Genomic DNA, 16563 nt, shown 5'->3' on the forward strand with positions numbered 1-16563 from the left:
AGTTTGTTTTTGTCAATTACCATTTTAATAATAGGGTAAAGAAAATTAAGTGGATTTTTGAAAGAAAACAATACTGTCAATATACTATTAAAACAAATTAAAATGGTAAAAGTTATTGTACTTTAAGTAAACATAAAATAGCTAACATATCAATCCCAGTTTTGGATTACTTTAATTAACAAAAAAAATGCATATAGCAGAGGATAGTTTCAATCTGCCTACCTCTGGTTAATGGGCCCAGCATGCTTCCATTGCAGTACTCTGCTGCACATGTAAGTGCAAGAGATCCTGAAGCACTCACTCATCATAAGAAAGTACCAATGTGTTTCTTCATTGGTTGATTTAAGAAAATTCTTACAAAAACTCTCCAGATTATTGACTTTTTAAAGTTTTTCTAGGAAACGTTCTAGATGAATGCTTATTAGCCTTTGTCAGTATGTACTTTTTGCAAATTGTCTCTGTGGCGCAATCGGTTAGTGTGTCTGGCTACTAACCAAAAGGTTGGTGGTTCAATCCCACCCAGGGACATAATTGACCTTGTGATCAGGTTTTGGTGATATTTAAGTAGACAAGTCAAAATTTCAAACCCCCTCTTATGGTGTAGGGTACCTGGCCTTCTCTGATGTAATCAGAGTTAGATTTGATTCAGTGATTTTATAAAAAACAGATAGGAAGCACAATTTAGCAATGGGTTGCAGAGAAAAAAAATATGCTGGCAGAAAAATCCAATTGAGTGATTAAACAGCTCTTCATTTTCTGCCTTTATTTTTATGCTAACAAATTTGTTCTCTAAAAAGTGTCCACAAAGCCAAGTCTCTGATTAACACCTTTGTAGGGATGGTTTTTCACCTATAACTAAATTAAACTTGCTTCATTGGAAAGGCAGCAAGATGCATCCTCATTTCAATGTCTACTGAAATAATACAGGTTGACACCAGGAAACATTAACGCCACTGCATCCTTGCTGCTTTCTCATGTAGAAGTCTTTTTAATGTGAAAACAAGGTGATATCTAATTAGCACACAGGTAAGGAATTAAGAAAATCTTTATTTAAGGGTGAAGATGTTTCTCACAAAATCGTTGCCCCAATGCATCATTGAAATTCAAGCTGGAAAGATCACTTGTACATTTTGTATTGCTCTTCTGGTGACAATGTAGTTTGTTTTTGTCAATTACCCTTTTAATAATAGGGTAAAGAAAATTAAGTGGATTTTTTAAAGACAACTATATTGTCAATATACTATTAAAACAAATTAAAATGGTAAAAGTTATTGTACTTTAAGTAAAAATAAAAGAGCAAAAATATCAATCCCAGTTTTGATTACTTAAATTAACAAAAAAAAATGCATATAGCAAAGCCAAGTCTCTGATTAACACTTTTGTAGGGATGGTTTTTCACCTATTACTAAATTAAACTTGCTTCATTGGAAAGGCAGCAAGATGCATCCTCATTTCAATGTCTACTGAAATAATACAGGTTGACACCAGGAAACATTAACGCCACTGCATCCTTGCTGCTTTCTCATGTAGAAGTCTGTTTAATGTGAAAACAAGGTGATATCTAATTAGCACACAGGTAAGGAATTAAGAAAATCTTTATTTAAGGGTGAAAATGTTTCTCACAAAATCGTTGCCCCCAATGCATCATTGAAATTCAAGCTGGAAAGATGATTTTAATATATCACTTGTACATTTTGTATTGCTCTTCTGGTGACAATGTAGTTTGTTTTTGTCAATTACCATTTTAATAATAGGGTAAAGAAAATTAAGTGGATTTTTAAAAGAAAACAATACTTTCAATATACTATTAAAACAAATTAAAATGGTAAAAGTTATTGTACTTTAATGAAAAATAAAGAGCAAAAATATCAATCCCAGTTTTGGATTACTTTAATTAACAAAAAAAATGCATATAGCAGAGGATAGTTTTAATCTGCCTACCTCTGGGTTATGGGCCCAGCATGCTTCCATTGCAGTACTCTGCTGCACATGTAAGTGCAAGAGATCCTGAAGCACTCACTCATCATGGGAAAGTACCAATGTGTTTCTTCGTTGGAGGATGGAAGAAACATCTTACAAAAACTCTCCAGATTATTGACTTTTTAAAGTTTTTCTAGGAAACATTTTAGATGAATGCTTATTAGCCTTTGTCAGTATGGGCTTTTGCAAAGTGTCTCTGTGGCGCAATCAGTTACTGTGTACAGCTATAAACCAAAAGGTTGGTGGTTCAATCCCACCCATTGACGTAATTGACCTTGTTATCAGATTTTGGTGATCTTTAAGTAGACAAGTCAAAATTTCAAATCCCCTCTTATGGTGTAGGGTACCTGGCCTTCTCTGATGTAATCAGAGTTAGATTTGATTCAGTGATTTTATAAAAACAGCTAGGAAGCACAATTTAGCAGTGGGTTGCAGAGAAAAAGAAATATGCTGGCAAAAAAATCCAATTGAGTGATTTAACAGCTCTTCATTTTCTGGCTTTATTTTTATGCTAACAAATTTGTTCTCTGAAAAGTGTCCACAAAGCCAAGTCTCTGATGAACACCTTTGTAAGGATGGTTTTTCACCTATTACTAAATTAAACTTGCTTCATTGGAAAGGCAGCAAGATGCATCCTCATTTCAATGTCTACTGAAATAATACAGGTTGACACCAGGAAACATTAACGCCAATGCATCCTTGCTGCTTTCTCATGTGGAAGTCTGTTTAATGTGAAAACAAGGTGATATCTAATTAGCACACAGGTAAGGAATTAAGAAAATCTTTATTTAAGGGTGAAGATGTTTCTCACAAAATCGTTGCCCCAATGCATCATTGAAATTCAAGCTGGAAAGATGATTTTAATATATCACTTGTACATTTTGTATTGCTCTTCTGGTGACAATGTAGTTTGTCACTGTCAATATACTATTAAAACAAATTAAAATGGTAAAAGTTATTGTACTTTAAGTAAACATAAAATAGCTAACATATCAATCCCAGTTTTGGATTACTTTAATTAACAAAAAAAATGCATATAGCAGAGGATAGTTTCAATCTGCCTACCTCTGGTTAATGGGCCCAGCATGCTTCCATTGCAGTACTCTGCTGCACATGTAAGTGCAAGAGATCCTGAAGCACTCACTCATCATGGGAAAGTACCAATGTGTTTCTTCGTTGGTTGATTTAAGAAAATTCTTACAAAAACTCTCCAGATTATTGACTTTTTAAAGTTTTTCTAGGAAACGTTCTAGATGAATGCTTATTAGCCTTTGTCAGTATGTACTTTTTGCAAATTGTCTCTGTGGCGCAATCGGTTAGTGTGTCTGGCTACTAAACAAAAGGTTGGTGGTTCAATCCCACCCAGGGACATAATTGACCTTGTGATCAGGTTTTGGTGATATTTAAGTAGACAAGTCAAAATTTCAAACCCCCTCTTATGGTGTAGGGTACCTGGCCTTCTCTGATGTAATCAGAGTTAGATTTGATTCAGTGATTTTATAAAAAACAGCTAGGAAGCACAATTTAGCAATGGGTTGCAGAGAAAAAAAATATGCTGGCAGAAAAATCCAATTGAGTGATTAAACAGCTCTTCATTTTCTTCCTTTATTTTTATGCTAACAAATTTGTTCTCTAAAAAGTGTCCACAAAGCCAAGTCTCTGATTAACACCTTTGTAGGGATGGTTTTTCACCTATAACTAAATTAAACTTGCTTCATTGGAAAGGCAGCAAGATGCATCCTCATTTCAATGTCTACTGAAATAATACAGGTTGACACCAGGAAACATTAACGCCACTGCATCCTTGCTGCTTTCTCATGTAGAAGTCTGTTTAATGTGAAAACAAGGTGATATCTAATTAGCACACAGGTAAGGAATTAAGAAAATCTTTATTTAAGGGTGAAGATGTTTCTCACAAAATCGTTGCCCCAATGCATCATTGAAATTCAAGCTGGAAAGATCACTTGTACATTTTGTATTGCTCTTCTGGTGACAACGTAGTTTGTTTTTGTCAATTACCCTTTTAATAATAGGGTAAAGAAAATTAAGTGGATTTTTTAAAGAAAACTATACTGTCAATATACTATTAAAACAAATTAAAATGGTAAAAGTTATTGTACTTTAAGTAAAAATAAAAGAGCAAAAATATCAATCCCAGTTTTGATTACTTTAATAAACAAAAAAAATGCATATAGCAGAGGATAGTTTCAATCTGCCTACCTCTGGGTAATGGGCCCAGCATGCTTCCATTGCAGTACTCTGCTGCACATGTAAGTGCAAGAGATCCTGAAGCACTCACTCATCATGGGAAAGTACCAATGTGTTTCTTCATTGGTTGATGGAAGAAACATCTTACAAAAACTCTCCAGATTATTGACTTTTTAAAGTTTTTCTAGGAAACGTTCTAGATGTATGCTTATTAGACTTTGTCAGTATGTACTTTTTGCAAAGTGTCTCTGTGGCACAATCGGTTAGTGTGTCTGGCTACTAACCAAAAGGTTGGTGGTTCAATCCCAACCAGGGACGTAATTGACCTTGTTATCAGATTTTGGTGATCTTTAAGTAGACAAGTCAAAATTTCAAACCCCCTGTTATGGTGTAGGGTACCTGGCCTTCTCTGATGTAATCAGAGTTAGATTTGATTCAGTGATTTTATAAAAACAGCTAGGAAGCACAATTTAGCAGTGGGTTGCAGAGAAAAAGAAATATGCTGGCAAAAAAAATCCAATTGAGTGATTAAACAGCTCTTCATTTTCTGGCTTTATTTTTATGCTAACAAATTTGTTCTTTGAAAAGTGTCCACAAAGCCAAGTCTCTGATTAACACCTTTGTAGGGATGGTTTTTCACCTATTACTAAATTAAACTTGCTTCATTGGAAAGGCAGCAAGATGCATCCTCATTTCAATGTCTACTGAAATAATACAGGTTGACACCAGGAAACATTAACGCCACTGTATCCTTGCTGCTTTCTCATGTGGAAGTCTGTTTAATGTGAAAACAAGGTGATATCTAATTAGCACACAGGTAAGGAATTAAGAAAATCTTTATTTAAGGGTGAAGATGTTTCTCACAAAATCGTTGCCCCAATGCATCATTGAAATTCAAGCTGGAAAGATGATTTTAATATATCACTTGTACATTTTGTATTGCTCTTCTGGTGACAATGTAGTTTGTTTTTGTCAATTACCATTTTAATAATAGGGTAAAGAAAATTAAATGGATTTTTGAAAGAAAACAATACTGTCAATATACTATTAAAACAAATTAAAATGGTAAAAGTTATTGTACTTTAAGTAAAAATAAAAGAGCCAAAATATCAATCCCAGTTTTGGATTACTTTAATTAACAAAAAAAAATGCATATAGCAGAGGATAGTTTCAATCTGCCTACCGCTGGGTTATGGGCCCAGCATGCTTCCATTGCAGTACTCTGCTGCACATGTAAGTGCAAGAGATCCTGAAGCACTCACTCATCATGGGAAAGTACCAATGTGTTTCTTCGTTGGTTGATGGAAGAAACATCTTACAAAAACTCTCCAGATTATTGACTTTTTAAAGTTTTTCTAGGAAAAGTTTTATATGAATGCTTATTAGCCTTTGTCAGTATGGACTTTTGCAAAGTGTCTCTGTGGCGCAATCAGTTAGTGTGCACGGCTATTAACCAAAAGGTTGGTGGTTCAATCCCACCCAGGGACGTAATTGACCTTGTTATCAGATTTTGGTGATCTTTAAGTAGACAAGTCAAAATTTCAAACCCCCTGTTCTGGTGTAGGGTACCTGGCCTTCTCTGATGTAATCAGAGTTAGATTTGATTCAGTGATTTTATAAAAACAGCTAGGAAGCACAATTTAGCAGTGGGTTGCAGAGAAAAAGAAATATGCTGGCAAAAAAAATCCAATTGAGTGATTAAACAGCTCTTAATTTTCTGGCTTTATTTTTATGCTAACAAATTTGTTCTCTGAAAAGTGTCCACAAAGCCAAGTCTCTGATTAACACCTTTGTAAAGATGGTTTTTAACCTATTACTAAATTAAACTTGCTTCATTGGAAAGGCAGCAAGATGCATCCTCATTTCAATATCTACTGAAATAATACAGGTTGACACCAGGAAACATTAACGCCACTGCATCCTTGCTGCTTTCTCATGTGGAAGTCTGTTTAATGTGAAAACAAGGTGATATCTAATTAGCACACAGGTAAGGAATTAAGAAAATCTTTATTTAAGGGTGAAAATGTTTCTCACAAAATCGTTGCCCCAATGCATCATTGAAATTCAAGCTGGAAAGAAGATTTTAATATATCACTTGTACATTTTGTATTGCTTTTCTGGTGACAATGTAGTTTGTTTTTGTCAATTACCATTTTAATAATAGGGTAAAGAAAATTAAGTGGATTTTTGAAAGAAAACAATACTTTTAATATACTATTAAAACAAATTAAAATGGTAAAAGTTATTGTACTGTAAGTAAAAATAAAAGAGCCAACATATCAATCCCAGTTTTGGATTACTTTAATTAACAAAAAAAAAATGCATATAGCAGAGGATAGTTTCAATCTGCCTACCTCTGGGTTATGTGCCCAGCATGCTTCCATTGCTGTACTCTGCTGCACATGTAAGTGCAATAGATCCTGAAGCACTCACTCATCATGGGAAAGTACCAATGTGTTTCTTCGTTGGTTGATGGAAGAAACATCTTACAAAAACTCTCCAGATTATTGACTTTTTAAAGTTTTTCTAGGAAAAGTTTTATATGAATGCTTATTAGCCTTTGTCAGTATGTACTTTCGCAAAGTGTCTCTGTGGCGCAATCAGTTAGTGTGTATGGCTATTAACCAAAAGGTTGGTGGTTCAATCCCACCCAGGGACGTAATTGACCTTGTTATCAGATTTTTGTGATCTTTAAGTAGACAAGTCAAAATTTCAAACCCACTCTTATGGTGTAGGGTACCTGGCCTTCTCTGATGTAGTTAGATTTGATTCAGTGATTTTATAAAAACAGCTAGCAGTGGGTTGCAGAGAAAAAGAAATATGCTGGCAAAAAAAATCCAATTGAGTGATTAAACAGCTCTTAATTTTCTGGCTTTATTTTTATGCTAACAAATTTGTTCTCTGAAAAGTGTCCACAAAGCCAAGTCTCTGATTAACACCTTTGTAAGGATGGTTTTTCACCTATTACTAAATTAAACTTGCTTCATTGGAAAGGCAGCAAGATGCATCCTCATTTCAATGTCTACTGAAATAATACAGGTTGACACCAGGAAACATTAACGCCACTGCATCCTTGCTGCTTTCTCATGTGGAAGTCTGTTTAATGTGAAAACAAGGTGATATCTAATTAGCACACAGGTAAGGAATTAAGAAAATCTTTATTTAAGGGTGAAAATGTTTCTCACAAAATCGTTGCCCCAATGCATCATTGAAATTCAAGCTGGAAAGATGATTTTAATATATCACTTGTACATTTTGTATTGCTCTTCTGGTGACAATGTAGTTTGTTTTTGTCAATTACCATTTTAATAATAGGGTAAAGAAAATTAAGTGGATTTTTAAAAGAAAACAATACTTTCAATATACTATTAAAACAAATTAAAATGGTAAAAGTTATTGTACTTTAATGAAAAATAAAAGAGCAAAAATATCAATCCCAGTTTTGGATTACTTTAATTAACAAAAAAAATGCATATAGCAGAGGATAGTTTTAATCTGCCTACCTCTGGGTTATGGGCCCAGCATGCTTCCATTGCAGTACTCTGCTGCACATGTAAGTGCAAGAGATCCTGAAGCACTCACTCATCATGGGAAAGTACCAATGTGTTTCTTCGTTGGTGGATGGAAGAAACATCTTACAAAAACTCTCCAGATTATTGACTTTTTAAAGTTTTTCTAGGAAACGTTTTAGATGAATGCTTATTAGCCTTTGTCAGTATGTACTTTTGCAAAGTGTCTCTGTGGCGCAATCAGTTAGTGTGTACGGCTATAAACCAAAAGGTTGGTGGTTCAATCCCACCCAGGGACGTAATTGACCTTGTTATCAGATTTTGGTGATCTTTAAGTAGACAAGTCAAAATTTCAAACCACCTGTTCTGGTGTAGGGCACCTGGCCTTCTCTGATGTAATCAGAGTTAGATTTGATTCATTGATTTTATAAAAACAGCTAGGAAGCACAATTTAGCAGTGGGTTGCAGAGAAAAAGAAATATGCTGGCAAAAAAAAAATCCAATTGAGTGATTAAACAGCTCTTCATTTTCTGGCTTTATTTTTATGCTAACAAATTTGTTCTCTGAAAAGTGTCCACAAAGCCAAGTCTCTGATTAACACCTTTGTAGGGATGGTTTTTCACCTATTACTAAATTAAACTTGCTTCATTGGAAAGGCAGCAAGATGCATCCTCATTTCAATGTCTACTGAAATAATACAGGTTGACACCAGGAAACATTAACGCCACTGTATCCTTGCTGCTTTCTCATGTGGAAGTCTGTTTAATGTGAAAACAAGGTGATATCTAATTAGCACACAGGTAAGGAATTAAGAAAATCTTTATTTAAGGGTGAAGATGTTTCTCACAAAATCGTTGCCCCAATGCATCATTGAAATTCAAGCTGGAAAGATGATTTTAATATATCACTTGTACATTTTGTATTGCTCTTCTGGTGACAATGTAGTTTGTTTTTGTCAATTACCCTTTTAATAATAGGGTAAAGAAAATTAAGTGGATTTTTTAAAGAAAACTATACTGTCAATATACTATTCAAACAAATTAAAATGGTAAAAGTTATTGTACTTCAAGTAAAAATAAAAGAGCAAAAATATCAATCCCAGTTTTGATTACTTAGATTAACAAAAAAAATGCATATAGCAAAGGATAGTTTCAATCTGCCTACCTCTGGGTTATGGGCCCAGCATGCTTCTATTGCAGTACTCTGCTGCACATGTAAGTGCAAGAGATCCTGAAGCACTCACTCATCATGAGAAAGTACCAATGTGTTTCTTCGTTGGTTGATGGAAGAAACATTTTACAAAAACTCTCCAGATTATTGACTTTTTAAAGTTTTTCTAGGAAACGTTCTAGATGTATGCTTATTAGACTTTGTCAGTATGTACTTTTTGCAAAGTGTCTCTGTGGCGCAATTGGTTAGTGTGTCTGTCTACTAACCAACAGGTTGGTGGTTCAATCCCAACCAGGGACGTAATAGACCTTGTTATCAGATTTTGGTGATTTTTAAGTAGACAAGTCAAAATTTCAAACCCCCTGATATGGTGTAGGGTACCTGGCCTTCTCTGATGTAATCAGAGTTAGATTTGATTCAGTGATTTTATAAAACAGCTAGGAAGCACAATTTAGCAGTGGGTTGCAGAGAAAAAGAAATATGCTGGCAAAAAAAATCCAATTGAGTGATTAAACAGCTCTTCATTTTCTGGCTTTATTTTTATGCTAACAAATTTGTTCTTTGAAAAGTGTCCACAAAGCCAAGTCTCTGATTAACACCTTTGTAGGGATGGTTTTTCACCTATTACTAAATTAAACTTGCTTCATTGGAAAGGCAGCAAGATGCATCCTCATTTCAATGTCTACTGAAATAATACAGGTTGACACCAGGAAACATTAACGCAACTGTATCCTTGCTGCTTTCTCATGTGGAAGTCTGTTTAATGTGAAAACAAGGTGATATCTAATTAGCACACAGGTAAGGAATTAAGAAAATCTTTATTTAAGGGTGAAGATGTTTCTCACAAAATCGTTGCCCCAATGCATCATTGAAATTCAAGCTGGAAAGATGATTTTAATATATCACTTGTACATTTTGTATTGCTCTTCTGGTGACAATGTAGTTTGTTTTTGTCAATTACCATTTTAATAATAGGGTAAAGAAAATTAAATGGATTTTTGAAAGAAAACAATGCTGTCAATATACTATTAAAACAAATTAAAATGGTAAAAGTTATTGTACTGTAAGTAAAAATAAAAGAGCCAAAATATCAATCCCAGTTTTGGATTACTTTAATTAACAAAAAAAAATGCATATAGCAGAGGATAGTTTCAATCTGCCTACCGCTGGGTTATGGGCCCAGCATGCTTCCATTGCAGTACTCTGCTGCACATGTAAGTGCAAGAGATCCTGAAGCACTCACTCATCATGGGAAAGTACCAATGTGTTTCTTCGTTGGTTGATGGAAGAAACATCTTACAAAAACTCTCCAGATTATTGACTTTTTAAAGTTTTTCTAGGAAAAGTTTTATATGAATGCTTATTAGCCTTTGTCAGTATGGACTTTTGCAAAGTGTCTCTGTGGCGCAATCAGTTAGTGTGCAAGGTTATTAACCAAAAGGTTGATGGTTCAATCCCACCGAGGGACGTAATTGACCTTGTTATCAGATTTTGGTGATCTTTAAGTAGACAAGTCAAAATTTCAAACCCCCTGTTCTGGTGTAGGGTACCTGGCCTTCTCTGATGTAATCAGAGTTAGATTTGATTCAGTGATTTTATAAAAACAGCTAGGAAGCACAATTTAGCAGTGGGTTGCAGAGAAAAAGAAATATGCTGGCAAAAAAAATCCAATTGAGTGATTAAACAGCTCTTAATTTTCTGGCTTTATTTTTATGCTAACAAATTTGTTCTCTGAAAAGTGTCCACAAAGCCAAGTCTCTGATTAACACCTTTGTAAAGATGGTTTTTAACCTATTACTAAATTAAACTTGCTTCATTGGAAAGGCAGCAAGATGCATCCTCATTTCAATGTCTACTGAAATAATACAGGTTGACACCAGGAAACATTAACGCCACTGCATCCTTGCTGCTTTCTCATGTGGAAGTCTGTTTAATGTGAAAACAAGGTGATATCTAATTAGCACACAGGTAAGGAATTAAGAAAATCTTTATTTAAGGGTGAAAATGTTTCTCACAAAATCGTTGCCCCAATGCATCATTGAAATTCAAGCTGGAAAGATGATTTTAATATATCACTTGTACATTTTGTATTGCTCTTCTGGTGACAATGTAGTTTGTTTTTGTCAATTACCATTTTAATAATAGGGTAAAGAAAATTAAGTGGATTTTTGAAAGAAAACAATACTTTTAATATACTATTAAAACAAATTAAAATGGTAAAAGTTATTGTACTGTAAGTAAAAATAAAAGAGCCAACATATCAATCCCAGTTTTGGATTACTTTAATTAACAAAAAAAAAATGCATACAACAGAGGATAGTTTCAATCTGCCTACCTCTGGGTTATGTGCCCAGCATGCTTCCATTGCTGTACTCTGCTGCACATGTAAGTGCAATAGATCCTGAAGCACTCACTCATCATGGGAAAGTACCAATGTGTTTCTTCGTTGGTTGATGGAAGAAACATCTTACAAAAACTCTCCAGATTATTGACTTTTTAAAGTTTTTCTAGGAAACGTTTTAGATGAATGTTTATTAGCCTTTGTCAGTATGTACTTTTGCAAAGTGTCTCTGTGGCGCAATCAGTTAGTGTGTATGGCTATTAACCAAAAGGTTGGCGGTTCAATCCCACCCAGGGACGTAATTGACCTTGTTATCAGATTTTGGTGATCTTTAAGTAGACAAGTCAAAATTTCAAACCTCCTCTTATGGTGTAGGGTACCTGGCCTTCTCTGATGTAATCAGAGTTAGATTTGATTCAGTGATTTTATAAAAACAGCTAGGAAGCACAATTTAGCAGTGGGTTGCAGAGAAAAAGAAATATGCTGGCAAAAAAATCCAATTGAGTGATTAAACAGCTCTTCATTTTCTGGCTTTATTTTTATGCTAACAAATTTGTTCTCTGAAAAGTGTCCACAAAGCCAAGTCTCTGATGAACACCTTTGTAAGGATGGTTTTTCACCTATTACTAAATTAAACTTGCTTCATTGGAAAGGCAGCAAGATGCATCCTCATTTCAATGTCTACTGAAATAATACAGGTTGACACCAGGAAACATTAACGCCAATGCATCCTTGCTGCTTTCTCATGTGGAAGTCTGTTTAATGTGAAAACAAGGTGATATCTAATTAGCACACAGGTAAGGAATTAAGAAAATCTTTATTTAAGGGTGAAGATGTTTCTCACAAAATCGTTGCCCCAATGCATCATTGAAATTCAAGCTGGAAAGATGATTTTAATATATCACTTGTACATTTTGTATTGCTCTTCTGGTGACAATGTAGTTTGTCACTGTCAATATACTATTAAAACAAATTAAAATGGTAAAAGTTATTGTACTTTAAGTAAACATAAAATAGCTAACATATCAATCCCAGTTTTGGATTACTTTAATTAACAAAAAAAATGCATATAGCAGAGGATAGTTTCAATCTGCCTACCTCTGGTTAATGGGCCCAGCATGCTTCCATTGCAGTACTCTGCTGCACATGTAAGTGCAAGAGATCCTGAAGCACTCACTCATCATGGGAAAGTACCAATGTGTTTCTTCGTTGGTTGATTTAAGAAAATTCTTACAAAAACTCTCCAGATTATTGACTTTTTAAAGTTTTTCTAGGAAACGTTCTAGATGAATGCTTATTAGCCTTTGTCAGTATGTACTTTTTGCAAATTGTCTCTGTGGCGCAATCGGTTAGTGTGTCTGGCTACTAACCAAAAGGTTGGTGGTTCAATCCCACCCAGGGACATAATTGACCTTGTGATCAGGTTTTGGTGATATTTAAGTAGACAAGTCAAAATTTCAAACCCCCTCTTATGGTGTAGGGTACCTGGCCTTCTCTGATGTAATCAGAGTTAGATTTGATTCAGTGATTTTATAAAAAACAGCTAGGAAGCACAATTTAGCAATGGGTTGCAGAGAAAAAAAATATGCTGGCAGAAAAATCCAATTGAGTGATTAAACAGCTCTTCATTTTCTTCCTTTATTTTTATGCTAACAAATTTGTTCTCTAAAAAGTGTCCACAAAGCCAAGTCTCTGATTAACACCTTTGTAGGGATGGTTTTTCACCTATAACTAAATTAAACTTGCTTCATTGGAAAGGCAGCAAGATGCATCCTCATTTCAATGTCTACTGAAATAATACAGGTTGACACCAGGAAACATTAACGCCACTGCATCCTTGCTGCTTTCTCATGTAGAAGTCTGTTTAATGTGAAAACAAGGTGATATCTAATTAGCACACAGGTAAGGAATTAAGAAAATCTTTATTTAAGGGTGAAGATGTTTCTCACAAAATCGTTGCCCCAATGCATCATTGAAATTCAAGCTGGAAAGATCACTTGTACATTTTGTATTGCTCTTCTGGTGACAATGTAGTTTGTTTTTGTCAATTACCCTTTTAATAATAGGGTAAAGAAAATTAAGTGGATTTTTTAAAGAAAACTATACTGTCAATATACTATTAAAACAAATTAAAATGGTAAAAGTTATTGTACTTTAAGTAAAAATAAAAGAGCAAAAATATCAATCCCAGTTTTGATTACTTTAATTAACAAAAAAAATGCATATAGCAGAGGATAGTTTCAATCTGCCTACCTCTGGGTAATGGGCCCAGCATGCTTCCATTGCAGTACTCTGCTGCACATGTAAGTGCAAGAGATCCTGAAGCACTCACTCATCATGGGAAAGTACCAATGTGTTTCTTCATTGGTTGATGGAAGAAACATCTTACAAAAACTCTCCAGATTATTGACTTTTTAAAGTTTTTCTAGGAAACGTTCTAGATGTATGCTTATTAGACTTTGTCAGTATGTACTTTTTGCAAAGTGTCTCTGTGGCACAATCGGTTAGTGTGTCTGGCTACTAACCAAAAGGTTGGTGGTTCAATCCCAACCAGGGACGTAATTGACCTTGTTATCAGATTTTGGTGATCTTTAAGTAGACAAGTCAAAATTTCAAACCCCCTGTTATGGTGTAGGGTACCTGGCCTTCTCTGATGTAATCAGAGTTAGATTTGATTCAGTGATTTTATAAAAACAGCTAGGAAGCACAATTTAGCAGTGGGTTGCAGAGAAAAAGAAATATGCTGGCAAAAAAAATCCAATTGAGTGATTAAACAGCTCTTCATTTTCTGGCTTTATTTTTATGCTAACAAATTTGTTCTTTGAAAAGTGTCCACAAAGCCAAGTCTCTGATTAACACCTTTGTAGGGATGGTTTTTCACCTATTACTAAATTAAACTTGCTTCATTGGAAAGGCAGCAAGATGCATCCTCATTTCAATGTCTACTGAAATAATACAGGTTGACACCAGGAAACATTAACGCCACTGTATCCTTGCTGCTTTCTCATGTGGAAGTCTGTTTAATGTGAAAACAAGGTGATATCTAATTAGCACACAGGTAAGGAATTAAGAAAATCTTTATTTAAGGGTGAAGATGTTTCTCACAAAATCGTTGCCCCAATGCATCATTGAAATTCAAGCTGGAAAGATGATTTTAATATATCACTTGTACATTTTGTATTGCTCTTCTGGTGACAATGTAGTTTGTTTTTGTCAATTACCATTTTAATAATAGGGTAAAGAAAATTAAATGGATTTTTGAAAGAAAACAATACTGTCAATATACTATTAAAACAAATTAAAATGGTAAAAGTTATTGTACTTTAAGTAAAAATAAAAGAGCAAAAATATCAATCCCAGTTTTGATTACTTTAATTAACAAAAAAAATGCATATAGCAGAGGATAGTTTCAATCTGCCTACCTCTGGGTAATGGGCCCAGCATGCTTCCATTGCAGTACTCTGCTGCACATGTAAGTGCAAGAGATCCTGAAGCACTCACTCATCATGGGAAAGTACCAATGTGTTTCTTCGTTGGTTGATGGAAGAAACATCTTACAAAAACTCTCCAGATTATTGACTTTTTAAAGTTTTTCTAGGAAAAGTTTTATATGAATGCTTATTAGACTTTGTCAGTATGGACTTTTGCAAAGTGTCTCTGTGGCACAATCAGTTAGTGTGCACGGCTATTAACCAAAAGGTTGGTGGTTCAATCCCACCCAGGGACGTAATTGACCTTGTTATCAGATTTTGGTGATCTTTAAGTAGACAAGTCAAAATTTCAAACCCCCTGTTCTGGTGTAGGGTACCTGGCCTTCTCTGATGTAATCAGAGTTAGATTTGATTCAGTGATTTTATAAAAACAGCTAGGAAGCACAATTTAGCAGTGGGTTGCAGAGAAAAAGAAATATGCTGGCAAAAAAAATCCAATTGAGTGATTAAACAGCTCTTAATTTTCTGGCTTTATTTTTATGCTAACAAATTTGTTCTCTGAAAAGTGTCCACAAAGCCAAGTCTCTGATTAACACCTTTGTAAAGATGGTTTTTAACCTATTACTAAATTAAACTTGCTTCATTGGAAAGGCAGCAAGATGCATCCTCATTTCAATATCTACTGAAATAATACAGGTTGACACCAGGAAACATTAACGCCACTGCATCCTTGCTGCTTTCTCATGTGGAAGTCTGTTTAATGTGAAAACAAGGTGATATCTAATTAGCACACAGGTAAGGAATTAAGAAAATCTTTATTTAAGGGTGAAAATGTTTCTCACAAAATCGTTGCCCCAATGCATCATTGAAATTCAAGCTGGAAAGATGATTTTAATATATCACTTGTACATTTTGTATTGCTCTTCTGGTGACAATGTAGTTTGTTTTTGTCAATTACCATTTTAATAATAGGGTAAAGAAAATTAAGTGGATTTTTGAAAGAAAACAATACTTTTAATATACTATTAAAACAAATTAAAATGGTAAAAGTTATTGTACTGTAAGTAAAAATAAAAGAGCCAACATATCAATCCCAGTTTTGGATTACTTTAATTAACAAAAAAAAAATGCATATAGCAGAGGATAGTTTCAATCTGCCTACCTCTGGGTTATGTGCCCAGCATGCTTCCATTGCTGTACTCTGCTGCACATGTAAGTGCAATAGATCCTGAAGCACTCACTCATCATGGGAAAGTACCAATGTGTTTCTTCGTTGGTTGATGGAAGAAACATCTTACAAAAACTCTCCAGATTACTGACTTTTTAAAGTTTTTCTAGGAAACGTTTTAGATGAATGCTTATTAGCCTTTGTCAGTATGTACTTTCGCAAAGTGTCTCTGTGGCGCAATCAGTTAGTGTGTATGGCTATTAACCAAAAGGTTGGTGGTTCAATCCCACCCAGGGACGTAATTGACATTGTTATCAGATTTTTGTGATCTTTAAGTAGACAAGTCAAAATTTCAAACCCACTCTTATGGTGTAGGGTACCTGGCCTTCTCTGATGTAATCAGAGTTAGATTTGATTCAGTGATTTTATAAAAACAGCTAGCAGTGGGTTGCAGAGAAAAAGAAATATGCTGGCAAAAAAATCCAATTGAGTGATTAAACAGCTCTTAATTTTCTGGCTTTATTTTTATGCTAACAAATTTGTTCTCTGAAAAGTGTCCACAAAGCCAAGTCTCTGATTAACACCTTTGTAAGGATGGTTTTTCACCTATTACTAAATTAAACTTGCTTCATTGGAAAGGCAGCAAGATGCATCCTCATTTCAATGTCTACTGAAATAATACAGGTTGACACCAGGAAACATTAACGCCACTGCATCCTTGCTGCTTTCTCATGTGGAAGTCTGTTTAATGTGAAA

General features: G+C 34.6%; 4 non-coding genes across 4 annotated transcripts; all 4 read left to right on the forward strand.

Moving 5' to 3' along the window:
• The first annotated feature begins 454 nt into the window (after window positions 1-454).
• Window positions 455-528, forward strand: TRNAS-ACU (transfer RNA serine (anticodon ACU)). The gene has a single exon. It is a non-coding gene; the product is annotated as a tRNA-Ser (tRNA).
• Window positions 529-4432: 3904 nt separating this feature from the next.
• Window positions 4433-4506, forward strand: TRNAS-ACU (transfer RNA serine (anticodon ACU)). The gene has a single exon. It is a non-coding gene; the product is annotated as a tRNA-Ser (tRNA).
• An 8032-nt stretch (window positions 4507-12538) lies between these two features.
• On the forward strand, window positions 12539-12612 carry TRNAS-ACU (transfer RNA serine (anticodon ACU)). Its single transcript has one exon. It is a non-coding gene; the product is annotated as a tRNA-Ser (tRNA).
• Window positions 12613-13693: 1081 nt separating this feature from the next.
• On the forward strand, window positions 13694-13767 carry TRNAS-ACU (transfer RNA serine (anticodon ACU)). The gene has a single exon. It is a non-coding gene; the product is annotated as a tRNA-Ser (tRNA).
• Window positions 13768-16563: the final 2796 nt, after the last annotated feature.

The sequence above is a fragment of the Pseudophryne corroboree genome (genome assembly GCF_028390025.1).
Source record: "Pseudophryne corroboree isolate aPseCor3 chromosome 7 unlocalized genomic scaffold, aPseCor3.hap2 SUPER_7_unloc_8, whole genome shotgun sequence".
Taxonomy (NCBI): domain Eukaryota; kingdom Metazoa; phylum Chordata; class Amphibia; order Anura; family Myobatrachidae; genus Pseudophryne; species Pseudophryne corroboree.